Below are 27,574 nucleotides of genomic sequence, written 5' to 3' on the forward strand. Positions count from 1 at the left end.
CTAGAAAAAGCAGTAATTTGGGGAGGTGGGAATGAAAAATTAATAATAGTTAACATTTTTGAGCACACTTCATAGATCTAAAATCACTTTGTTGCTTTAGGACAGCCTTCCCCAACCTGATGCCCTCCAGATATTTTGAACTTTAGCTCCTATCGGCCTCATTGTAGTCCAAAACATCTGCAGAGTATCAAGTTGAGGAAGGCTGCTTTGGGAAAGTAAAGGAGCCTTTATGTTCTTAAAGTGATGTTATGTATAACTTGGTTTGCTCATAAAATGCTTTTATTTTAAAACCTTAAAAAGCGAACTGAGTAAATTTGTAATTACTGTCTGAACAAACTAACTTTTAAAATGTAATATATCAAGCATGATTCATTTTATGAGCAAACCAAGTTAAATATAACATATTTTAGGTTTCTAGTTTATGTCTGATCAATTATTGACTGGGTAATATAGTTTAAGCCCATGGCCAAGCGGCTCTGGTTTTAGGACCAGATGTACTAGCCCACCAGTTTTGTTTATCATAGTCTAGACATATGAGGATTTCATTCTTCACTGTTGCGCTGTGTGAAGTACTTCTTCACATAGCACAGTTAAATTATGGAATTCCCTCCCACAAGATGAAGTGATGGCCATGGATTTAGATGGCTTTAAAAGGGGGGCTAGATAAATTCCTGGAGGAGAAGGCTATCAATGAGTACTAGTCCTGAGAGCTATGTGCTATCTCCAGTAGCAGAGGCAGTGTTAGTGGGATGGTGCTGTTGCACACATGTCCACACATGACCAGCTGTTCCTGGTCAACAGCTGGTTAGCTACTGTGTGAACAGAATGCTGGACTGGATGGACCCTTGGACTGATCCAACATGGCTGGTCTTATGTTCTTATGCCCTAGTGATATGTATGGTTGAAAGCAGTAGAAGAATAGCCGCCTTTTCCCTCAGATATATCCCACAAACGAAATTTGTGGCCTAACTGGGTGTCCATTCCTTATTTTTCCACATTAAGAAAAGGAACCTGGATACCCCTTGTGTGAATGCCCAGTACAGATAGCTTACCTGCTAATAGTTGTGGCTTTTTATGGTTACTAGAATGTAGAACAGTGGTGCAGAAGCTCAGGTTCCGGGGTCCCAATCTGGCCTTCTGGGGTTCCTCAGAAAGCCATGTCCCCTTTCCTTTCTTCCAACCACCAATCGTTTGTTGATTTCCCAGCTTTTGGACAGATTTTTCCACCATTCTAAAAAGTTGAAATGCCTCTCCTAAGGCTTAGTAACTGGTAGTAAGAGCTGTAAATTAAAATATGCTGGTATTATGTGTGGGGAAAGAGTGGCCCTGCCTCCTTTGCCTTTGGCTCCGCCCACCACTGGACCACGGCCCCTGAGGCCCCAAAATGGAATTTGGCCCTCAGGCTGAAAGAGGTTCTGCACCCCTGAGATGTGGATTAAATACCTGAGGGAACGCCTCTCCTGACACAAATTTACCTACATGCTACGATCAACATCCAAGGCCCTTCTCTGGGTACCTAATCTGAGGGAGGCTTGGAAGACATCAACACCAGGACCTTCTTGGTGGTGCCCACCAATTTTGGAATCATTTTCCTGATGAGGCCCACCTGGTGTCAACATGCTATCTTTACAGCGCCGGGTCAGGACTTTTCACTTTCCTCAGGCATTTAGCCGCATGTGAGGAGTTTTAATCAATCCCAGATCTGTTTTTTTAGGTTTGGCTAATGACTCAAACTTCTTTTTCAATGTATGTTGTCTTTGTGTATATTGTATGTTTTTATGGTTTTAAATCTTGTTTTTAATGTTTTAATTTTTTGTAAACCACTCAGAGAGCTTCAGCTATGGGGTAGTATAGAAAATAATAATAATGATGATGATGATGATGATGATGGAAGCAAGAGATTTCATAACCTCTTAAGAAGGCTGTCTTAAAGGCCATAAAAGAAATGGATTGTGAAATGTGCCAAACAGCGCTCCAACTTTAAAAGAATAAATTAGAATTGTGATGTCAGCACCTTCATAGTGTGAAACCTAGAAAGCCCAGATTGTTTTATAGGAGGGCGCTTAGCCAGGTAGTGGGACTCAAGCCAGGAGGCGGAGGCTCCTCTCCTGGTACCGTGAAGTGGCCATAGATTGAAGCTAGCGTTACGGGCAGAGCACTGATGGCTGCAGCAGGTCTGAAATGCAAAGACAAGAGCTGGAGCTGTATAAAACAGTGGAGCTGACAGGTACTGTTAACCATCCATTTAGTCTGAATAGCTGGACGAGCTCTTTGCTGCTCCCAAAGGAACGGGGGTGTTGGAAAGAAGGGAAGATGTATTTCTGTTAAGTAGCACAAGGCAAGAGTTGGCGGTATGGGAATGGGGAGGAGCTTTTTTTCCTTTTCCTTTTAACTAGGTATGTTGCCCGTTTCTTGGAAATTGCACCTATTGACCATTTAACCCTTTGTGGAGCATAAGAGAGAAACAGAAAAAAATAATAATTGCTGATTGAAAAGGAGCTGTCTGTAACTTGCTGTCCAAGAAAGGGGTTTACTTTGCGTTCTGGTAACATTTTGATTTAAAAATGATTGGAAAACCCAGCTTTTAACTCTGGGATTTCACCAGTTATGCTGCTTAGTGGGCTTAGAATACTGAGTGTCCGCTGTGGGCGGGGGGGAACCGGAACACCAGGGTGGGGGCAGGGGGAATGGAATGGAGAAGCCCAGAAATAGGCATGGCTAGCTGGCTGGCACCCTGAGCAGGAGAGCTCAAAATTTTGTTGCAGGTTGCACTCGTAATAATGCTTTTATTGTGTAATCCAGTATAACAGGCAGCTGGTTGGCCACAGTGTGAATAGAATGCTGGACTAGACGGACCCTTGTTTGGTCTGATCCAGCATGGCTCCTATGTTCTTAAGCCAAGATTGAATTGCATCAGGCAGTCTTGCCCAGAGTGGGGTGGGGGGAGGAGGCAATTTGCCCTGCCCCCCTACAAGCATTTTATTTGTGTGTGTGTGAATATGTGACAGCCCCACTCAAAATCCATTGCCGTGGACCCCCAGATTCTTCGAGGAGGCCTTGGCATCAGGTGTACATCTAGTACAATGCATGTGTTCAGTCACCAACTATGGTGACTTACATGTGGGTTACCATGCAACTCTTGTACAGCATGTGAAGATAGGAATTTCATAATGTGGGAAGTGGCCTGTCATTGTAAAGCAACCCCTTGCCCCATTTATTAATTGATCTATGAGCCACCTATGCCCAACATATCAAAATAAAAAGGTAAAAGTCTGGTTTACAGCTACCCATCTAAGAGGATTCTATCCTGCTTTCAACAGGAGGTAGGCCACTCAGAATAGAGCTTTTTTTTAAAAAAAGAAAAGATGGAAGGCAAAAGAGTTGCACTTTATTTTTGCAGGTGTGGGTAGCAAATCTTTATGTCGTAATGACTCCGTATAACTTACCCATGTACGTGTTCCATGCATCCCTGCTCCCATTTGAATGCAGTTATCATTGATGCTGGGCAGTGTAATGTTAGTATGCCAGCTAAAAATAGCCTGGGCAGGTGTGCCACTGTTCTTTAGTCCTGACATTTATGAGACCCTTTCTATATCTGCTATCCTTGTGTGGCCATTTGGCTATAGTTTTACACTTCTAAAAGTAAGAGTCATCTAAGGAAAAATTGGTTGCATAGATCAGGAGGGTGGAGGAGGTCATGATATAAGGAGTCCAGCTATTTGGGTCCATTTGTGAGTGAAGTTTCCATTACACAGTATCAGATGCATGATTATGACATGAAGATTTGATACCCAAGCCTGCAAAAATAGGATTTGTGAGCACAACTATTCTTGTCTTCCATTTTTTTCTTTCTTTTTAAAAGCTCTGTCTTGACTGCTGAACTTTCATTTTGCTGTTTGGCAGAAATAATATTTTGGGTGTCAGAGAAGAATGGTGAGAAAATGAGAGGCAAGTTGCTCTCTGCGTGAGTGATCTAGAGAGTTCATGCGTGTACCTCCTGGCCTAGATGGCAACCAGCCAGCTCATCAGAATGGAGGCAAATAAAAAGCTTCAGCCTTGCATAGTGATGCATTTAGAAGAGAAGTGTGAACACAGGTTGAAGCTGACTTTTCCTGAAGTCTAGAAGCACCAGCAGTGACGTCCAAGTAGGTTCAAGTGCATTGTCCTGTTTTGATTTGTTACTATGAGCGCAGAATTCATATATGTAGTTTGCTCAACCTGTAGACTTCTTATATCTGCACTTACTACCAGATGGGTGTGAAATAATATAACATGACCTAGTCCTCAGAAAAACTTTGGGTCTCAGCCAACATCCTTCATCAGCAGATAGTTTTCCTGGAAGTTTACCTTGAGAAGTAGAAGGCTGATGGTTTAATGTTTCAATCTTCAACCCCTAAAGCAGGGACAGGAAAACTCCAGCCTGCAGAAGTTCCCCATCTGATCCTAAAGCAACAAGTTCTATTACAGACCGGTCACCTCAGAATGAAGCCAAAACGCCCTCTCTTGCCTCTAAATTAGAGTGACCATATGGAAAGGAGGACAGGGCTCCGGTATCTTTAATAGCTGTACAGAAAATTTCAGCAGGTGCCATTTGTATGCATGCAGCACCTGGTGAAATTCCCTCTTCATCACAACAGTTAAAGCTGCAGAAGCCTTGCCCTCTTTTGTAGAGTGACAAAAGAGCCTTGCCCTCTTTTGTACAGTCACCCTGCAAGCCTTGATTAGCAGCTGCCTAACAGTTCTCTTACATTTACCCACTTCACACAACCAACAACAACAACCCATGGCTTATTTGATGGTTGTTTCTCCTTCCAGCAAGTCATGCTGGCTGGATTCAAAGAACTCGACAAGCTGCACACAGGATGGTGATAGGCACCTGGCACATGCCATGGCTTTAAAAAAAGCCACTGTGACTTGTTTAAGCCAGGCCATTAGCAGTTCCATGTGACCCAAAGACATTTGCTTCTGGAAGTGTAGTAGAACCCACCCTACAGAGACACGCACAGTTTGGAGTCTTCAAAGCTTGACCTAACCATGAGAATACTATACTTCCATTATGAAGGAGTTCCAGTTGCCATTTCTTTTGGATAGCAACTGGAACAACTTTAATAAACTTTATGGTGTATATTTAAAATGGTGGCTGTCAGGTGAATCTAGTAGGGGACTGCCTATTTCCCCCCAGGAACCTTTCAGAGTGACGTTATGTGGCATTCCATGACATTCTGGAGGAATAAAATGGCAGCTGTTGACCTCTGGTCACCTGGAAGAGCTGCAATGCTGCCATGGGTTGCAACAGTAAGTTTTCAAAAAGGAACTGCTGCTGGCCACTGCTGCTGCCAAAGGTAAAGGAGGGTGGTTTTTTTTGGGGGGGGAAAACCATTTCTTCTCCCCCCCCCCCTTTTTACCACCACCGTATTTTTGGAGCTGATTTTTTTTCTGAAAAGAAATGTTGCTTCAACACTAGTGTTAAGCGCTATCTTGTTCTGAGTTCACTTGATGTGTCTTGACTGGGCTGAAGCACTGCCATTTCTCCAACCTGGGACACTCCGAATGTGTTGGATTGCAACTCCCATAATTCTCAGCCAGCATAGCCATGCTGGGTGAGAATTATGGGAGTTGCAGTCCATCCACTGGAGTGTGCTAGGTTGGGGAAGCTTCAATGAGGCTTTCACTCTTACAATGGCTCAGTTCAGACAACACGTTTTTCTATGCAGTGGGAAAACTCCACTCAACAGTTGCATTTGTAGGGGTTACTCACCACACAACATGTTCTAACTCCACCGCTGTGTCACTGGGCTCCCATGGAGTTGAGTAAAATCAATTGTGTCATTTGATTGACAGTTCCTCTGCCCTCTCTCTCCACCCCCTGGTTTTCCTGATGGTATTCCATCAACCATGGCTGCAACCCCACCCCACCGCAAAAAAACAATCCTGGAGACTCCTAGAGCGGCACTTGCTCTTTTCACCACTCTCGCCAGGAAACTCTATAGCCAGTGGGAAAAGTCAACTCAACACAATGAAAAACTCCACAGAGCCCTTCACACAACACAAGGATTGTGCAGGAACTTTCCTCTTCACAGCATGGATACTCAGGGTGGAGTGTTTTTCCAAAAAAACAAAAAACCTCCATCGTTGCATGGAGTTTTCCCTCCACACAACACATTTCTCAACAGTGGTGTAAAAACTCCACCGTGGAGTTCAAAAAACCGCCATTGAGAAACACGTCTGAACTGAGGCAATATCTCTGGTATTCACATTTGACCATTTGGAGGTAGGGTGGGGTGGGTGGGATAGCGCCAGCCCTCTGTCTTGCCAAGTGAGAGCCCCAGGCAGGCTGGACGAAAGAGCAAATTGCAAGTCTGGATGCTGACAGAGACAGCTGAGCTTGGAGGTGCCCAAGTAACAAATTGAACAGCGAATATCTGAAGACGGCTCTGGTTTATTGTCCAGATTGGGTCAGCGGAAAAAAATATTGGGAGGCTGAACAAAGAGATGGGCTCCTTTAGCAGATAAATGGGCTGATCATTTCATATTGAGGAACAATCTCTAAAACATAGTTTACTGCGCAGCTGAGGGCTGAAGCATTTGCTGATGCCAAGAGCTCCTGGTCTGACCCTAGGCACGAGGGGAATTAAATGGTGCGCTCTTTTTTGATGGTTAAACTCCCTGAAGAAGACACACCATTTGTTACCGGAGCTCTGATGAAGTAAAGTGCGGTTTATATGTACAAGGCCGGCCTTCAACTCATCTCAGAATGAATGGAGAGGTAAAATTGAATTTTACACTCCTGCTGCTATGATTAATGTTCAGGCTGTCAGGTGCCGCTTTGGACCACGAGGGGGCGCTGTGGCCTCGCGATCTCCCACCTTTTGCCCATTTATGCACAGAGTCGCCGAGTGGAAAGGAGTCTGCATAAATGAATAAAGGTTGCGAGAATAAACCTGTTACAGCAATAAATTCCCCGTGCGCCCACCTCGGTAAAATCCTTTGATACGAGGCAGTACCTGACAAAGGAATAAACTTGTTAGATGAATAAAAGAGCCCATGTATGTTAAATCATAGCTTTTAACAGCACAGTTCAGCTATAGCGATGTTGTCCAAAGTAGAGTCCTCACAATAATTGCATTGCGTCCGGGGTGGAGAGTGTTTTGATGTTTGGAGGGGAGAAAACCAAATAAAACTGGGGAAGGTCAAGTGCTAACTATTAACTTGGAATATGTGGCACTGTCTATAAATTTCATGCAATTTTTAATTATTATTATTATTGAAAAAATATAGAAGCATAAACAAAACTTATGTCAAAACCTATAACTAATCCAATGGCAGTCTATGCATTTCTGAATTTCCGTCATAAACACATTTCCAAAAAGAACACTCTTCCAAATAGCATAGTTTGAATAAAGAGTAAAATCTCCTGAGTGCTAGAAGAACATTTATTTATCGCACCACCACCCTTTTTCCAAGGAGCTCTGGGTGAAATAAATTAACCCTCACAACACTGCTGTGAGATGGATAGAGTGAGAGACCAAGGTCACGGAGGGAGCTTCATTGCTGAAAATGGGGACTTGAACCCACATCTCGCAATTCAGTGTTGTTATTCACTATACTACACTGGCTCTCTTAGTAGTTATCTGGCAGGTGATTGAATAACTTCAGTTTCTGCCTATTTGAAGACTTGCCTTCTGTACTTGTATCAGGGCTGGTCTAAGTAATTTTGCAACTGGAGGTGAAGGACAAGACAATTTCTCCTTTTTCCACCCTGTGATTGAATCTTACTGGCAATGGAATTTATTAACTTTATGTATTTATTAAAACATTTGTATCCCACCTTATATCACTGGGATCTCAGGGCGGCATACAGAGAAAATCAGAACAATATAAACATAAATGATTTACGCAGCTAAAATGCATTAAATCGTTAACAAATTAAAAGCAGCAGAATTTTTTTAAAAGCAATAAAAACAATTAAAACTATGTATGACTATGGAGAATTTACCCACCAACCCCCACACCCCTAAACTGCTATGTGTCACAGGAGAGAAGCTCACATTAGAGCTAATAGCAGCATGAAAGTGTGTGTGTGGGGGGGGGGGGGGAGAGACTCATAGTAGCTTGGGGGAGGGTGTTATTGTTGAGGTTGCAGTGCAGGAAGTAAGGGTTCCCTGCAGTTCCAATCCTGATAGCGCCTCAGGTACCAGATGCTGGGGTGGGAATGGAGCAACAGGTTGGGGATTGATTAGTGAGTACCCCAAAGGCTTCCCTGTGCTCCCTAAACTAGCTTACTCCATTCAGGTGTGGTAGAGGATGGGGTTGCACTCCCTCTGAAGGAGCAGGTGTGTAGCTTGGTTGACAAGGGAAGATCTTCTTATTTGCCCTAATCTTTTATGTTTTGTTGTTGGGTTTTGTTTTATCCTGTCTGTCACTAACATATTCTGATTGTTTTGACTTTTTTTAAAATAAATAAATAAATGCTGTGATATTGTGTGTTTTAATTGTTACTCTCCAACCTAAAGGACAGGATGTGAAATGTTTAAAAATGATAGTGTTTACATATTTATTTAATACATCATGGGAAATTCGAAAAGATGATTCGGTGGTGCAACGTTGTGAGAGATCTAAGGGGAAAGTGAAACAAGCAGTAGTTAAAAATATTTACATTTTGTCATTAACTTTTAGCTGTGTTCCATCAAAAGTCCTCAGTTAGTCATTCCAGTTACAGATGAAGATTTCTTTGCATAATCTCCTCCTTCCTCTAGGGCAGGCTTCCCTGAACCTGATGGCCTACAGAAGGTGGGGGAACGTAATGGCAACCCACCCCAGTACTCTTGCCATGAAAACTAAATGGATCAGTACAACCAGAGATATGTCGGTATACCATCGGAAGATAGGACCCCCAGGTCGGAAGATGGTCAAAATGCTACTGGGGAGGAACAGAGGATAAGTTCAACTAGCCCCAGACGTGATGATGCAGCTAGCTCAAAGCCGAAAGGACGGCTAGTGGCCGACGGTGCTGGTGGTGAACAACGAATCCGATGTTCTAAAGGTCAACACACCATAGGAACCTGGAATGTAAGATCTATGAGCCAGGGCAAATTGGACGTGGTTATTGGCGAGATGTCAAGATTAAATATAGATATATTGGGTGTCAGCGAACTGAAATGGACCGGAATGGGCCACTTCACATCAGATCAGCACCAGATCTACTACTGTGGACAAGAGGATCACAGAAGAAACGGAGTAGCCTTCATAATTAATAATAAAGTGGCTAAAGCAGTGCTTGGATACAATCCAAAAAACGATAGAATGATCTCAATTCAAATTCAGGGTAAGCCATTTAACATCACAGTGATCCAAATATATGCTCCAACCACAGATGCTGAAGAAGCAGAAGTAGATCAGTTCTATGAGGATCTGCAGCACCTACTGGATAATACACCAAAAAGAGATGTTATTTTCGTTACAGGAGACTGGAACGCTAAGGTGGGCAGTCAAATGACATCTGGAATTACAGGTAAGCATGGTCTAGGAGAACAAAATGAAGCGGGACATAGGCTGATAGAATTCTGCCAGGACAACTCACTGTGCATAACCAACACTCTCTTCCAACAACCAAAAAGACGGCTTTATACATGGACTTCACCAGATGGCCGACACCGAAATCAGATTGACTACATCCTTTGCAGCCAAAGATGGCAGACATCTATACAGACAGTAAAAACAAGACCTGGAGCTGACTGTAGTTCAGATCACGAACTTCTTATTGCACAATTTAGAATCAAACTAAAGAGAATAGGGAAGACCCACAGATCAGTTAGATATGAGCTCACTAATATTCCTAATGAATATGCAGTGGAAGTGAAGAACAGATTTAAGGGACTAGATTTAGTAGATAGGGTCCTGGAAGAACTATGGACAGAAGTTCGCAACATTGTCCAAGAGGTGGCAACAAAAAACATCCCAAAGAAAAAGAAAACCAAGAAGGCAAGATGGCTGTCTGCTGAGACACTGGAAGTAGCCCAAGAAAGAAGGAAAGCAAAAGGCAACAGTGATAGGGGGAGATATGCCCAATTAAATGCAAAATTCCAGAGGTTAGCCAGAAGAGATAAGGAATTATTTTTAAACAAGCAATGTGCGGAAGTGGAAGAAGACAATAGAATAGGAAGGACAAGAGACCTCTTCCAGAAAATAAGAAACATCGGAGGTAAATTCCAGGCAAAAATGGGTATGATCAAAAACAAAGATGGCAAGGACCTAATAGAAACAGAAGAGATCAAGAAAAGGTGGCAAGAATATACAGAAGATCTGTATAGGAAGGATAATAATATCGGGGATAGCGCAGACGGTGTGGTCAGTGAGTTAGAGCCAGACATCCTGAAGAGTGAGGTCGAATGGGCCTTAAGAAGCATTGCTAATAACAAGGCAGCAGGAGATGACGGTATCCCAGCTGAACTGTTTAAAATATTGCAAGATGATGCTGTCAAGGTGATGCATGCCATATGCCAGCAAATCTGGAAAACACAAGAATGGCCATCAGACTGGAAAAAATCAACTTATATCCCCATACCAAAAAAGGGAAACACTAAAGAATGTTCCAACTATCGTACAGTGGCACTTATTTCACATGCCAGTAAGGTAATGCTCAAAATCCTGCAAGGTAGACTCCAGCAATTCATGGAGCGAGAATTGCCAGATGTACAAGCTGGGTTTAGAAAAGGCAGAGGAACTAGAGACCAAATTGCCAATATCCGCTGGATAATGGAGAAAGCCAGGGAGTTCCAGAAAAACATCTATTTCTGTTTTATCGACTATTCTAAAGCCTTTGACTGTGTGGATCATAACAAACTGTGGCAAGTTCTTGGTGGTATGGGGATACCAAGTCATCTTGTCTGCCTCCTGAGGAATCTGTATAACAAACAAGTAGCAACGGTAAGAACAGACCACGGAACAACGGACTGGTTTAAGATTGGGAAAGGAGTACGGCAGGATTGTATACTCTCACCTTATCTATTTAACTTGTATGCAGAACACATCATGCGACGTGCTGGGCTTGACGAATCCAAGGCTGGAGTTAAAATCGCAGGAAGAAACATTAACAACCTCAGATATGCAGATGACACCACTTTGATGGCTGAAAGCGAGGAGGAGCTGAGGAGCCTTATGACAAAGGTGAAAGAAGAAAGTGCAAAAGCCGGGTTGCAGTTAAACCTCAAAAAACCCAAGATTCTGGCAACTAGCTTGATTGATAACTGGCAAACAGAGGGAGAAAACGTGGAGGCAGTGACAGACTTTGTATTTCTGGGCGCAAAGATTACTGCAGACGCTGACTGCAGCCAGGAAATCAGAAGACGTTTACTTCTTGGGAGGAGAGCAATGACAAATCTTGATAAAATAGTTAAGAGCAGAGACACCACACTGACAACAAAGGTCCGCATAGTTAAAGCAATGGTATTCCCCGTAGTAACCTATGGCTGCGAGAGCTGGACCATAAGGAAAGCTGAGCGAAGGAAGATAGATGCTTCTGAACTGTGGTGTTGGAGGAAAATTCTGAGAGTGCCATGGACTGCAAGAAGATCAAACCAGTCCATACTCCAGGAAATAAAGCCAGACTGCTCACTTGAGGGAATGGTATTAAAGGCAAAACTGAAGTACTTTGGCCACATAGTGAGAAGACAGGATACCCTGGAGAAGAGGCTGATGCTAGGGAAAGTGGAAGGCAAAAGGAAGAGGGGCCGACCAAGGGCAAGATGGATGGATGATATTCTGGAGGTGACAGACTTGACCTTGGGGAAGCTGGGGGTGGCGACAGCCGACAGAAAGCTCTGGCGTGGGCTGGTCCATGAAGTCACGAAGAGTCGGAAACGACTGAACGAATAAACAACAACAACAGTCCCACCCCCTAGAGGACACCAGGTTGGGGAAGGCTGCTGTATGTGACTTGCCCAAGACCACATAGGAAGACTCTATTTTCTTATAGTAATGAGTGCTGTGCTGAAAAATCCAAGCTGTCATTTTCAGCAATCCGTGTGTGTTTCTGTGTGTGGAGTGGGGTGTGCATGATAGGGATGAAATGAAGGCAGGGGGAGAATTTTGAAGAATTTTCTCATTGGGTTGGGGTTGGGGTGGGGGTAGGGCTTACAGTTACCTTTTAAATGGCTGAAGGGCCATTTAAATTATCTTTCTTCTTTAAATTATTATTATTCTGCATGCTATTGACTCCTAGCGCAGAGGCTTGCAGCTGGCAATACTTCCTGGAATGCCCAAGTGGCCACATGACATCACACAGTCTCCTAAGCATTCAAGATTTACTGCCTGGCTAAGAGACCCTCAACAGCTACGCAGGGCATTTTTAGAAAGAAAGAAGACCCCTGCCGCCTCTGAAGTAAGAAAATTCTTCAAAATTCTCCCCCACTCTGCAAATGAAACACACACAAAAACCAATGTCTCTTTTGCAGGAAAGGCAGAATTCCTCAGAAGTACGGTTCAGGGTTCAGCTCAGCACTAATATTAAACACTCCCCCAACATCTTCACTTATCCAACCTGGCCTTTCCTCCATGCCCCCGAGGCTGTGCGACCATTTCCCTCTAGAATGGAGGAATGGCTCCGCTTTGTTTTCTAGAAAGGCCGAGCCATTACCATTTCTTCATCGTGGTCTCTATGCATCACACATATGGGCTCTGCGCCTGCGCTGAGACCTAGATCGGAACCTCCAATAGCTAAGCGACACGCTTTTGGGCGGGAACCCCTCCCCCACGCCACTGCGCATGTACCGTGGGTTCCCGCCCTTACCTCAGTTTTTTTCCGTCCGCCATCGTGCTAGACGCTAGTTTCTAACCTCCAGAAAAGAACTATTTCAATCTCTTCGACTAAAAATTTATATACTTACCTTTTCTTCTACTCTCTTTCAACTATTCTCTTTTTCTCCTATAAAAAAAAAAAAAAAAAAATAGTAGATATAGTACAAATTTTTCCAACGCTTCAGCTGAGGCGAATGGCAGTGAAGGCCCCATTTCGTAAATGCGTGTCCTGTGGGGCTAAACTCCCGCCGACGGACGGGCATTCTTTGTGTGTACTCTGCTTAGGAGAAAGCCACAAAGTTCAATCGTGTCACCACTGTATGGCGTTCACAAAGCAGACGCGCAAAAATAGAGCAGACAGACTTCGCTCTATTTTGTGGGAGAAGGCGCTTCGAGCTACCGAGCCAAAGAAGGCCAAAATGGACAAACCAGCTACAAAAACCTCCGATACTGAACTTGAAATATCCTCGTTCGTAGTGGGAGATGAGACCGTGGCGCACTATAGGGCTGAGATACCCCTCACGCCAGGACGGTCACTAGCGAGCTCTGCGGCTAAAAAACTTTCAATAAAAGCCCGGACTCCTAGATCCTCCGAAATGGAGAAGAAGAAGAAAAAGAAGAAAAGGCTGGAAAAGTCCTCACCGAGGCATTCTGGAAAATCAAAATCCAGCGGTACCGTGCCGTCCTCGCTACCGACAGCGACGGCAACTTCTTCGGTACCGAACCAGCCATCGATACCGTCTATGGTATCGACACCCACTAGGCGAAGACAACATGAGCCCCCAAGCCTCTCAGAGGGGGAAATCAGAGATTCGGCCTCAGCGGCCTCAACACGAGACCCGGCACGCCTCACTACAACAGATGAGGCGGCCGAAGTGCCTAGACCTGGAACTCCTAGACCTGCTCCAATAGAGGTGCAGCAGTCTCCTAGGCCGGATTGGGATCGATCTTCCCAGGTTGCCTACTATAGACCTGAAAACAGGTACTATGATTGGGAAGGCTATCGGCCACATGATTACCTTCCCGAGGGAAGGAGGCTACAATATCCCCCAGAGGCATATTTTGCTTATCCGCCGCCTCCAACAAGGGTTTGTCGAATGCCAGTGGCCCCACCGTTGTCTCACCATTCCTCGCCAGCATCAACCCTTCGACGTCGAGCCGATGCGTCTCCGCATCGACCAGCACCACAACAAGATCAAGCGCTGCAGCCTATTCAACAGCAAATCGAGGCGCCCTCTTCACCAGATAACGATTATCCCTCTGATTCAGAATCGGCACTCTCTATCGCTCCATCAATCCCATCACCAGAAGACGCGGTCTACTCAACTGACCCAGCTTCGCCGTCGGATGACTCTGGGAGATTTGCCGAACACGTTCTAAGAATGGCTCAATCCCTAGGTTTAGATATTCAAAAACCGGAGGACCAGGTGCAAGACAAAATCTATGATGTCTTCCATACCGAAGATAATACACCGGTAGCCATCCCATTGCCTCAAACGCTAATACAAACTGCTCAGCTAGCATGGAAGACTCCTACAACTAATCAGCCTAACTCTAGGAAATTAGAGTCTATGTACAGGATTCAAGTCAAGGACGCGGGTTTTCTGTTACAACATCCAAAACCCAACTCCATAGTTGTGGAATCCGCACAAGGACGATCACAAAGAACCCATTCGGCACCTACTGACAAAGAGGGCAGGAAGCTCGATGTAACAGGAAGAAAAATTTACTCTTCCTCATCGCTTGGCATCAGGGCAGCCACTTATGAAGCAACAATGGCCAGATACCAATTATTTCTCTGGCAAAAGATAGGGTCGTTGTGCGATCACCTTCCAGAAGATAAACGGGAATTAGCCAGGGTATTTCAATCTGAAGCGTCTGCCATAGCCAGGCAACAACTTTCCACGGCGAGGCACCAGACAGATTGCCACTCCAAGGCTATGATGGGCGCCGTAGCCCTAAGAAGGCACGCTTGGCTCAGGTCTGCTAATTTAACAACTGAGACCAAAGCCAGGATTGAAAGCTTACCCTTTGACGGGGAAGGACTTTTCAACTCCAAGACGGACGAGGCACTAGATACCATCTATAAGGCCCGTACGACAGCTAGAAGGATGGGTTTCAATGCACCATCCCAACAATACAAACCGCATCGTTGGACAAAACCACCTGCCCAACAATACCAAAACAGGCCATATTATCAACCCCATCCTAGGCAACAACAACAGCAGTTGCAGAAGAAGAGACCCTTCCAGAGTCGATTCCAGGGGGATAAATGTCAACCTGACTTTAGCAAAAAACAGCGGGTTTGACTCCCGTGCCCCAAATCTACCACCATTTTTGAACCGCCTAGCACCCCATTTCCATCAATGGGAGTTAATAACAGCCGACTCCTGGGTGCTCACTATCATCAAGCAGGGCTACGCCATCGAATTCGATGTCCTTCCTCCTCCTTCGGGACCGAAAGTAACAGCACCGTCCGCACCTCTTCTCCTCGAAGTCCAGACCCTCCTATCGAAGGGAGCTATCTCTCCTGTGCCACCACATCAAATCAACCAGGGATTCTTCTCCCGCTACTTCACGGTCCCGAAGAAGGATGGCGGTCTTCGACCTATCATGGACCTAAGAAATCTAAACAACTATATCAGCCCCAAGAAATTCCGTATGACAACGGTTTCTTCGGTACTCCAACTCCTTCACGCAGGCCTTTGGTTCGCGGTGGTAGATTTGAGGGATGCTTATTTCCATATAGCGATCAGGGAGTCACATCAACCTTACCTGCGATTCGCCATTGGAACTCAACAATTCCAATTCTCCGTTCTCCCTTTCGGACTCTCGACGGCGCCCAGGGTCTTCACGAAGACGATGGCAGTCGTCTGCACCCATCTAAGACAAAAACAAATTTTCATCTATCCATACCTGGACGACTGGCTGCTGGTAGCGGAGAACAAATCCACGCTACGAGACAATATATCTACGACCCTCAACTTATTGAACTCGTTAGGCCTCTGGGTCAACGAAGAGAAGTCCATTCTAACTCCTCAAAGGAAGATAGACTTTATAGGGGTGACTTTATCATCCCTGGATGGCAAAGCTTTCCTTCCTATGGCCAGAGCAAAGACGCTTCACGACTCCATCGTCGATATCGAGAAGCGAACAAGACACTCAGCCTGGACAATTCAAAGGCTACTTGGCTTGATGGCAGCCACTACGGCCGTCATCACGTTTGCGAGGCTTCGCATGAGAGTTTTACAAGGATGGTTCCTGAGAACGTTCGACCTTCGCCTCAACGCTCACAGAACCTTTCTCTCCATCCCGAAACAAGTACGGGCATCGCTGAAATGGTGGCGCTCGATGGGGAATTTGTTGGAAGGCGTCCCGTTTCAACGACTATCGCCTTCGGTAACGATCACTACCGATGCTTCCATGGAAGGCTGGGGAGCCCATTGCAACAACCTTACTGCACAAGGGCGATGGCCCCCCTCGTTGAAGGAAGAGCATATCAACCACCTAGAACTCTTGGCAGTGGAGTATGCGATAAAGACTTTTGCCCAGATCATCGAGGGCAGAAATGTCCTGATAGCCACAGACAACACCACGGTAGTCTGTTATATCAACAGACAGGGTGGAACCAGGTCGTACCCGTTGACTCGATCTGCAACCAGAATATGGAATTGGTGTATAAAGAGGGATACTTACCTTGTTGCGGTTCATGTTGCAGGGAAGGACAATGTCATCGCAGACTCACTCAGCAGGTCCTTCCACACCGACCACGAGTGGGAGCTCGACGTCGATACCAGGGAACACCTCTTTCGATGCTGGGGGTATCCAGCCGTCGACGTCTTCGCCACCGAGGGAAACGCAGCCTGCTCCAGGTTCTGCAGCAGAGCTGGAAAAGGAGAAAATTCACTAGGAGACGCATTCACAAGAACGTGGAAAGGAAATCTCCTATACATCTTTCCTCCGTTTCCTCTCCTAACGAGAGTCCTAGCGAAGATCAGGATGGACAATTCGGACTGCATCCTAGTAACACCGTGGTGGCCAAGACAGGCCTGGTTTCCGCATGCTCTTCGACTATCGAGACAAATTTACATCAGGCTCCCGTCGATACCGAACCTCTTGTCTCGACACCGGGGCAAGGTTCGGCATCCAGATTTATCTACACTGAAGATGACGGCGTGGAGGATAATCCCAACGCCTCTCTCGATACCGTAAATTTAACAGTTGATCAAATACTGATGGCATCGAGGAAACCGTCAACGAGGAAATCTTACGCCAAGAAGTGGCAAAGATTCCTAATTTTTGCTTCAAAGAGCAATCAGCCAGCAATCTCATGTCCTATTTCTACAATACTAGAATATTTGCTGTCGCTTTACCGACAAGTTCTAAGACTGTCCTCGATCAGGGTTCACCTAGCTTCGATAGCAGCGTTCCATGACGGTGTCGAAGGGTATTCGCCCTTCTCACACCCCCTCTCGAAAACATTCTTGAAGGGGTTAAAGAATACGATACCGACCATCAAGAACGTTGTACCTTCATGGAGCTTATCTGTGGTCTTACAGTCACTGACTGCTAAACCCTTCGAGCCTATGGCTACAGCCGACCTTAGACTTTTATCATTTAAGACAGTTTTCCTGATAGCCATCACCTCTGCGAGACGTGCAAGCGAGCTTAGAGCTCTCAGGATTGACCCACCTTTTACAGTGTTTCATAGGGACAAGGTCGTTTTACGCACTGACCCTTCATTTCTACCTAAGGTGGTGTCGAACTTTCATGCCTCCCAGGACATTATTCTCCCAGCGTTCTTCCCGAGCCCGACGACGGCAATCAAGACTTCTCTCCATACGCTCGATGTAAGGAGAGCCTTAGCCTTCTACAAAGCTAGGACTGAAGGTTTTAGGAAAACTAAACAGTTATTTGTTTGTTATGGAGAGCCATCTAAGGGCTTGGCCGTCTCGTGCCAGAGACTATCAAGGTGGATTGTAGAGACAATTAATCTTGCCTACTCTCTATCAAAATTGGAACTGCAACAGTCAGTTAAGGCTCATTCCACTAGAGCTGTAGCAACATCTGTTGCATTCAGCAGGGGAGTCTCCCTGACAGATGTCTGCAAGGCTGCAACGTGGTCTACTCCATCCACGTTTGTCAGGCACTACAATGTGGACACTCGAGCCCGTCAGGACTGCACCTTCGGGAGAGCTGTGCTCTCGGAAGTCCTGAGATGACAGCTAACCTAAAGAGCTCTGAGGCTGGGACATGATGCACCAACCCACCTCCAAAGGTATGTCAGCTTGCTACTCGCCCATATGTGTGATGCATAGAGACCACGATGAAGAAATGCAGGTTGCTTACCTGTAACTGTAGTTCTTCGAGTGGTCATCTATGCATTCACACAACCCACCCACCAACCCCGCTTGGTGGCATATGTTATTCTTTATTAGAGCACTGTATACAAGTGTTATGATACATCTGAAACTGATTAATTATATTCATGTTTATGGGAGCACGATGTCAGACTCCTATGAACTGAGGTAAGGGCGGGAACCCACGGTACATGTGCAGTGGCGTGGGGGAGGGGTTCCCGCCCAAAAGCGTGTCGCTTAGCTATTGGAGGTTCCGATCTAGGTCTCAGCGCAGGCGCAGAGCCCATATGTGTGAATGCATAGATGACCACTCGAAGAACTACAGTTACAGGTAAGCAACCTGCATTTCTCCCTAGAGCAACCTTCCTGATTGGGTAATACAATTCGTAATGTTCTTTTAGGTTGCAGTCCTATGGCCCCTGGGAAGATGTTTTGGATGTTCCTTTCTGAGGGCGGAGCATGAGGTCCCCTTTTGGAGGGGAAGAACGATCCTTGGAACCTCCCTTCCAGCTGAGATAAAAACTTGCCCCGATGCTGTTAGAGGCAAAAAGGGGGCAATCCCTGGGTGTGTCTGGGGGAAGATCAGGGGAAGGCTTCGATCCACAGGATCCCAAGCCTTCCCATTCCCCCAGGATGCTGCCAAACTGGCAGCAAATCTACAACCCTGATGCTGCCCTGATCAGCAACCCTGATGCTGCCATAGACTATTCCACCCTGTTGCAATCAACGGGAGGGGGAGAATGGAAAAACAGCTGGGAAAGTAAGTGTGTGCGTGTGTATCCATGCAGGGGAATAAAAAAACCCAGCAAAATGCTCCTCCCTCTTTTCCAGCATACTTCAAGAAGGATGCAGCATGGAGCATGTTCAGAGGAGAGCAACCAGGATGATCAGGGGTCTGGAAACAAAGCCCTATGAGGAGAGACTGAAAGAACTGGGCATGTTTAGCCTGGAGAAGAGAAGGGTGAGGGGAGACATGATGGCACTCTTCAAGTACTTGAAAGGTTGTTACACAGAGGAGGGCCAGGATCTCTTCTTGATCATCCCAGAGTGCAGGACACGGACTAATGGGCTCAAGTTACAGGAAGCCAGATTCCGGCTGGACATCAGGGAAAAACTTCCTGACTGTTAGAGCAGTATGATTATGGAACCAATTACTTAAGGAGGTGGTAGGCTCTCCCATACTAGAGGCATTCAAGAGGCAACTAGACAACCATCTGTCAGGTATGCTTTAAGGTGGATTCCTTCATTGAGCAGGGGATTAGACTTGATGGCCTTAGAAGCCCCTTCCAACTCTACTGTTCTATGATTCTATAAGCCCAGCAGGACTTTGGATCCTATGCCTTTGGTTTTTCCATGTACCACCCAACAGTAGGATGGCTACTTTTATTCTAGTTTTTGCAAATTAATTTTACGTGATTGCAGAGGTGAAGACCAGGGAAAACTCTTAGAAAAAGTATGGGGTGGGGAGTGGGAGAGACTAGAAAAAATTAGGGGGGAGGGAAATCATTTTCTCCTGCTTTTCTACCAGGAATTTTTGGAAAATTGAGGGGGGGGACTATTTTCCTCAAAATTTCTCCTCTGTCGCTCCCCCCCCCCAGACTTCACTTCTATGATCTCTAATTGTATCCCACCCCCTGATATTTTAGCTGTCTTGAACCACTGCTGGTAAAGCAGGCTTTAGATATTTTAAATATTTATTTATTTAGTGAGCATGAACCTTTTATCCGCTTCACTGCACCAGCTCTTGGACCTGCAAAAGGCCCAGTATCCTGCAATCTAGTGGTTTATTGGAGATGGATTAACGAAAATAAGGAAGAAAGGCCTCAATTTACAGTGTTCTTTCCCTTTTGAAATTGCAGTGATCATGATGGGGGTAAGAAGAAAAGCACGAGACCGTGTGACAGACAATAAATAGTTGAAGGATATCAATGAGTCAGTTCCCCTCACCACCACCACAACCAAAAAAAAAAAAAAAAAAAAAAGAAGAAAGAAAGAAAGAAAGAGGAAATTGTTTTTTTGACAATCTGCTGTTGTGGTGCATGAAAAAAAACAACCCTGCTGTAAGAACAAGGAGTTTGTGTAGAGGGGATAAGTTAACATTAAATGGGCATCCGCTGACAGGAAAGGAAATGGTGGGACAGCTAGAAATGCAGAAAGAGAGCTGAGAAAATCGATACAAGATAAGCGTTCCAGGGGTAGTGCTGTTCATCAGGTGACAAAGTTAAAGGCAGCAAGACACTAAAAGGGAGAAAATATCACTGACCCCTTGCGATATTGATCAAACAGCTGAGACACCCAAGGCCAAACTCACCAATAAAGTGAGACGTATCAGCAAGAAGCCTACAAGAGCAGATTGAGCCGGTCTGCGAAGGTCTTAAAAAGTAAAAGGGAGGGGGAGGGGGAGGGGGTGGTGGAAAAAAGCTTAGCTGTGAGAGTTCTTGTTAACCGTCTCCTTTGTCTTGTAAAGGGCAAGGCTGTGAAAGGCGGCCCTGCGGAGACTTAAAAACTCCCTGGAAAATGAGTGGGTACCGACCTTTGTAAGGAGGACACTGTCCTGATTGGACCCAAGGCCGGCCCTATCATTAGGCGGGATGATGCAACTGCCTCAGGCGGAAAATGGTAGGAGGTCCCCCAGTCATTTTACTCTCTGAGGAGGACAAAGCTGGGTGCACCTCACAGCCTATCTTACATCCCCTAAACTAGTCTGGTTCCCTCAGGTGTGATGGAGGATGCGATATGGCTGTCAGTGTTAAAGTAATGTTCAAATGCTAGTCCGTCCAGTTGATTGCTGTACCTGGAATGGAAGGGGCACCATCTTGTCCTTTGCTTCAGGCAGCAAAATGTCTTGGGTGGGCCCTTACTGGACTAGCCACCCTTTAGCAAGGAAGACAAGCTGACCTGTAACTATCACATGCAGCTGGGTGTGACCTGGGTGTTTCCCCCTCAGTTCTCTGAGGTGGCTTCCTGTTGTTTAGGGGAGGCTAAATTAGCATTCCCCAACCTGGTGCGCTCCAGATGGGTTGGGATCCTTTATCCCTTCATGTGCCGTGCTGGCTGGGGATAATGGAAGTTGTAGTCCAACACATCTGGGGGGCAAAAGGTAGGGGAAGGCTGGTCTAGGCAGTTTCCATATGAGCACAATCCTATGCATGATTAGAGAGAAAAAAGTCCTACAACTCCCAGCATTCCCCAACTAGCATGGGTGCATGCTGGGAAATGTACAACTTTTTTTCTGTCTAAACACGCATAGGATTGCCTCCTAAATAAGGTAATGGATTTGTCAAGGGTTGTTTTTTTTTATTACACTAATTGGTGGTACTGTTAGATCATTTTAAAATCTGGAATTTATGAGGGTGAGGGCTCTTTAGATGGCAATGTGTATTTCTTCACTTGCTTCAAAATGTGCTAAGCCAGCCCTGCTGCATTTTGGAGCCCTCCTACTCATTCTGCTGAGTGGGGCCCTGGACCTCTGCCCCGGAGTTCTGCTCGAACAGGGCCATTGACACTAATAACTATTTATGTGACGATTATCCATTTTTTGTTCGCTTCCACATTACAACATGGCATGATGGGGGAACTCAGGATGGCCTCTTCACCTAGAAATTCAGTGAAATTCAGAATCAAGGGACAGTTCCAGGAACTTATGTTGATATTTTCATCTTGATGGTTTTTGTTTTGTTCAGTGTTGTATCATGGTTTTTTTTATACAAAGTTATTGAACTATTAAAACGCTAAAATTATGGCTTAGCTGTTAAGATATGTCTCATGCTAAACACATCCACCCGTGGAAGGTTTCTCATTTCCTCCTTCCCCATACAGCCACATGGTGGTTGTTGTGAGGAGAAAATGAAGAGGAGGAGGATTATGTCCGCTGCCTTGGGTTCCTTGGAGGAAAAAGGCAGGATCTAAATGCAATAAATAAATAAATAAATAAATAAATAAATAAATAAATATGCATCCCAATTGCATATGGAATGGACGATGTGGGATGAGGGGTGGGGCCAGGGAGCTGCTGTGAGAGGATGGAAATCACCCTAAACTGTTGAGAAAGCTATAAAGACTGATCTCTTTCAGCAGGCCTATCCAGTGGAATTTTAAGATGTTTTTAGGATGTTTTTTTAAGGAAGTTTTTAACAATGTATGTTATGTTTTAATTTTTACGTATTTTATCATTTATTGCTGTTCCCCACCTTGATCAAAATGGAGAGGCAGGCAAGAAATAAATTATTTATTTATTTATAAATAATTATTTTTAGGCTGTTTTATAGGCTGTAAATCTATGAAAGAATTCTAAGATAAGTTAACACTAAGAGTGCAATCCTGTGCATGGCTGCCTGGAGAATGCTGGGAGTTGTAGGACTTCCCCCTGCCCCCCATGTCTAAACATGCATAGGATTGCGCCTTAAGTTAATAAAGAACTTCTCAGAAGGTTTTTCCTGCCCAATCCCACATTGTTCAGGAGCTTCCTCCTCCTCAATTCTCCTTTTGGAGAGTTGGTAGAGAGGGAGGGGAGCAGGAAAGAGAAGATTGGTCGATTTCCTTCCATGAATTTCTTTTCTTAGGATCCAAATCTATGTTTTTAACTGAATGGTGGTTTGTATATTGTCAAAATGCGCAATGATCATTGTATGTTTAATGTATTGCTATTGTTGTGTGGATTTTGATTATTGTGAGCCACGAGCAGCACAGTTTCTCTTGTGGAAATGTAGAGTCCAAATTGAAGTCTACTTGAAGCTCAGTTATTGCGCATTAGTTGGGACATTCCTTACCCACCTCCTCCCCACCCAGTGCTGGCAGATGGATTATAAAGTAGGATGTCACACAAAGAGCTTCTCTAAATGAGCATTTTATTGTACACTCAAGATTGGTCACCCATGGTTGTTTACAGGTCCTTTGCCTGTCAGCTACAGGATGTCTCCTATACTTCTCCTCCTTTATCCTGCTTTCAAAAAGATCGGAGATAAGTTAATGGCACCATATCGGCAGTGTGAATTGTCAGTGTTCCACTATAAATAAGCCACTAGATGGTGCTGTTTCATTGAACATATAGACCCCATTCGGACAACATGCTAAGCCATGGTTAGGCTGCTAACCATTTTGCAGCAAATAGTGAGCTTGTTTAAACCTTGGTTATGTAGCCACCAGATTAGGAATGGAGTTGATTTATTTATTTATTTATTTATTTATTTATTTATTTATTACATTTTTATACCACCCAATTGTTGAAGCTCTCTGGGCAGTTCACAAAAATTAAAACCATGGAGAACATAATAAAACAACCAACAATCTAAAAACACAAATACAAAATACAGTATAAAAAGCACAACCAGGATAAAACCATGCAGCAGAAGTTGATATAAGATTAAAATACAGAATTAAAACAGTAAAATTTAAATGTAAGTTAAAATTAGTTGTTCAAATACTGAGAGAATAAAAAGGTCTTCAGCTGGTGACGAAAGGAATACAGTGTAGGCGCCAGGCGGACCTCTCTGGGGAGCTCATTCCACAGCCGGGGTGCCACAGCAGAGAAAGCCTTTCTCCTAGTAGCCACCTGCCTAACTTCCTTTGGCAGTGGCTCACAGAGAAGGGCCCCTGTGGATGACACGCTAAGCTATAATGTTTAGCTCAAAATGCTTAACCAACATACTTAGCATGTCAACTGGACAGAATTATAGAGTATTGCTGAGAAAGGAAGTTTTCAATTCCAAACCACATTTTCGCAGACTAAAGGTCCCCATTCTCAACTCAGAAAGACTCCAGAAAAAGAAAATCCTGTAAGGATGCAGGATTTTTGCTTTCAATTCAAATTACAGGCTCATCTACTCCTGCAGTCCTTTGGGGAGTGGGGAGGGACAATCACGGACTTTTCCACTTCTGGGATCATCCCTCAGGGCCGTATGCCAATGAGTTGTCCCAGAAGTAAAGAGGGACGTTCTTTACTGGGTGCCATTATTGTTTTTAAAGAGCAGACATTTCCACAATTGTGCGGGTACGATCCTGTGTGGAGGTGACTTTTTTAAAGAAAAAGCAATCCACAACAAACTTGGTGCTGGATGGTCCCGAGGCGGTGGGGAAAAAATGGGGAAAAAGCAGCCCCAGCTATCCAGGGAGAACTGAATGCTCATCCCCGTTCATCCCGGGATCAGCTGTGCATCATTTGGACACACAGCGATGACCACCCCTGGATAAATGGCAGGTGTAGATTAGGCCTACATGTCCACCTTGCAAAGGAGCCTATTATAATCTTGCAGAGATGCTGGAAGCAGAAAGCCCTGGTAAGAATGCGGGATTTCAGCCTGACGAAGTCTTAACACTTTTAAATGGATATGACCTATTGAAGTAGGGGTGAGGCTATGAAGTCTGTGAATCTCCAAAACAGGCACTATATCTGGGAAAGCCTGCGATGCAACTACAAGGAGATCTGAATGGAAAGCCAAGTACTGATCAGGACAGCTCTCTTGGCAGGCTGTATCTCCTCCTGATGAGCCTGGTCTCGTTTACAGCATCTGCCTTTCAGACACATTAACTGAAAGCAACTCGGTCTTATCGCTCTCACTTTGCTGGGCTCCCTAGCAGTTGGCCTTTTACATAGTCATTATTTATTAAGGCAACAATTTGTGTGAGAGCTATTTTCTCTCTCTCCCTTTATCACAGTTAAGATTCCCTGACTCAACAGACAGGAAAAGTGGAAATACAATCCACAAGCTCAGACTTAATCTTCTATTATTAGTGCAACCCTACCCCTTGTCAAAGCTTGGGTGAGTAGGATAGGCTTGCGTTGCACAGCAGCATCTATGCACCATTGTGCACTCAGGCAACTGCACAACTTCTACCAGCACAAGGCATTTATGCTGCACAGCAATGGCTACGTGGCTGTAGCTTGGCTGCAGCAGACATGGGCAGAACTGAGGGTCTATTTGGGGAGTGAAAGATGTAGAAGCAGGACAGGTAGCTGGCATCCTACCCATGATGCCAGGATTGGTACCGTCTGCCTGTTTTGTCTCTCTTTGGGGCAAGGATGTCTCACATACAACTGGGCAAAAATGACCTCTTGAAATTCTGAGAGTCTGTTACTGGCCCAAAGTCACCCACTGAGTGTGGTGTAAAGCTGATGGTCCTCTAAAAATCTCTTCTTTTATCTCACGAATGTAGGGTACTGCTAATATCTGGCGAGGGAGGCACCATCTGTATATTTTAGGAGGCACTCTTTATTAACACTTCTGGTACTTTGTGTAGTGATCCTTACGTTAAATGGGGAAAATTAAGGGGGGGGGAATCACCAAGGTTGTGTTCCAGATTTTTTTGTAGATTACAAGAGATGTATAAAAAGGAGGGTGACCCTTGTGGGCATGAGCTGGATTTGACCTGGGGAAAAAAAGTCCATAGTGCCCCAGAGTGGACATGGAAGGAGGCCCTGTAGAGGGTGTTGAATCCAGCTTCAGAGACGCTCTCAGGGATTCTGCACCATATGCACATTGCCTAAATAAAACATTCGGTCATTTCCAACGTTTTGAAGATTGAGTGAAAATGGAGTTAACACACCAAGGCAAACTGAAAGGTTTTGTTTTTTTGTTCATTGAATTGCTTCCTATTTACAGTGCCATTCTTGCTATTAAAATAAAAATAAAAATGACAAAACAGGCAATTAAACTCAACACTAGGCAATCTTTCTGTCAGACATTTTGATATTTTTTTTGCATTTTGTTTGTTGGCTTGGATTATATTTTCATTGTATCTGTGTGTGTCCCCCCGCCCCCCAATTTTGGGGCTGTACGTTATAATCCACCTATAGAACCTTTGTTATTAGGTGACCTAAAAACAACTACCCCCTAAATAAATACATTTTATTTGATCAATTAAATTTTATATTGGACATTTAGTTTGTTGCTGTTGTTGTGCATTGACATCAGAAGGGCATACACAACCAACCAATCCCTCTTACAGCATTTACTGTTAGGGGTCCGACTGCACTAGGCGCCTAGTCTTTGATCCACGAAAGCAGTTCTGATATGTTCTGCTGCTGCCATCAAGGATATATTTTTTATTTCTTGTTCTTGCAGCTCCCCACCCCCCACCTCGCCCCCCGCAAGCCGGCTAATGCAAAGCACTAGTTTCCCTTGACTTACAGTGAAGGGGCACATGGATCTGGGCAACGTTTTGTGTCTTTGAGAGGCCAGACCCAAGTTGTCGGATAACGGATGATGTGCCACCGCCTCGGCGCCTCCAAGCACTGTTAGATCAGCACTCTGCCCGCTTGTTGGTATGGTAACGGCCCTTTATTTAGTGGGACACGCCATCCATATCGCTGTCTGGCTATTTGTACTTGTCTAATTATTATTACTCTTTGCATTTTCTTCCAGTGGATGAGTAATGGCGGAGGGTTAGAGGGAAGGGAAGGTGCAGGGAGAAGAGAGCAGTGATTTGTGGAATAGGTATCTCGTCTGTGAGAGGGGAACATTTATCTTGTTGAGCCTCAGCTCCAAACAGAAAGCCGCCGAGAGGGACTCTGATGTATACCCATGTACGTACCGGCTGTGTGCGTGCACTTAAATGCATGCATGTTGCAACTGTGTGGCTGACACTCTTTGGGAATGAAGAGAATATGTTGTCTTGTCCAATCCAGCCCTCCTCGGTTCCCAGTCCAGCCCTCTGGCCTACTCTAGATGGCCACACTCCTTTCCCCTTCACCACTGATTCTTTGGTGGTTTTGTGCCGTTCTTCTACCACCACCCATTCTTAAAGACCAAAAATACGTAGCTCTCCTAAAGCTTAGCTATTGGCAGTAAGAGTTTAAGATAAAAATATGCTGGGTTTTTTTCTCTCCCATCCACCACTGGAATGTGGCTCTCAAGAGCTTCTTGGAAGTGGAATTTGGGCCCTCAGGCTGAAAGAGGTTCAACACCCCTGGTGTATGGGCAGCATCATGCGGGTGATTCCTAAAATTAGCTACTACCTCACTGTGGCTCATGAGTCTGAATATTTAGCTAAGTCTCAGCTTTAAATTTCTTTTTGTAGTGGTTGTCTTCAGCCATCCAGTAAGCCGTTAGTTTGACTGGCGTTGCCAGTGGTGGCCAGGGAGACCTGCTGGCTTCATTGTTGGCTGCTTTGTGCAGGGCATTTAAAAAACTCACCTATCCCAGCAAACACATTCCTCTTGAGTAGATTATGATTTGTTTGATGCTCTTGGTTTGTGATTTAGTTTTTTATGTGCTTTCTGAATGTACATTTTATACCATTTTACTCAACCTGTAAGCTGCATTGAAGATTGCCAATGGAAAAAATTGGGATACCTAGCAAACCACTTTCCGTTACATATACCCAGGTGACCTTTAATATCAGAAGAGGAGGTCTTGCTGGTCGTTTCGAAATGAACCTAATGTCGCCATGAAGTACTCAAGTGATGGGCCTTCTCTGTGGTG

At 44.9% G+C, this 27,574-nt stretch overlaps 1 long non-coding RNA gene across 1 annotated transcript in view; it reads left to right on the forward strand.

Moving 5' to 3' along the window:
* Nucleotides 1–27,574, forward strand: part of LOC134411628 (uncharacterized) — a 458,652-nt gene that overhangs the window by 17,375 nt on the left and 413,703 nt on the right. The window lies entirely within an intron of this gene.

The sequence above is a fragment of the Elgaria multicarinata genome, chromosome 1, assembly GCF_023053635.1.
Source record: "Elgaria multicarinata webbii isolate HBS135686 ecotype San Diego chromosome 1, rElgMul1.1.pri, whole genome shotgun sequence".
In the NCBI taxonomy this organism is placed as follows: domain Eukaryota; kingdom Metazoa; phylum Chordata; class Lepidosauria; order Squamata; family Anguidae; genus Elgaria; species Elgaria multicarinata.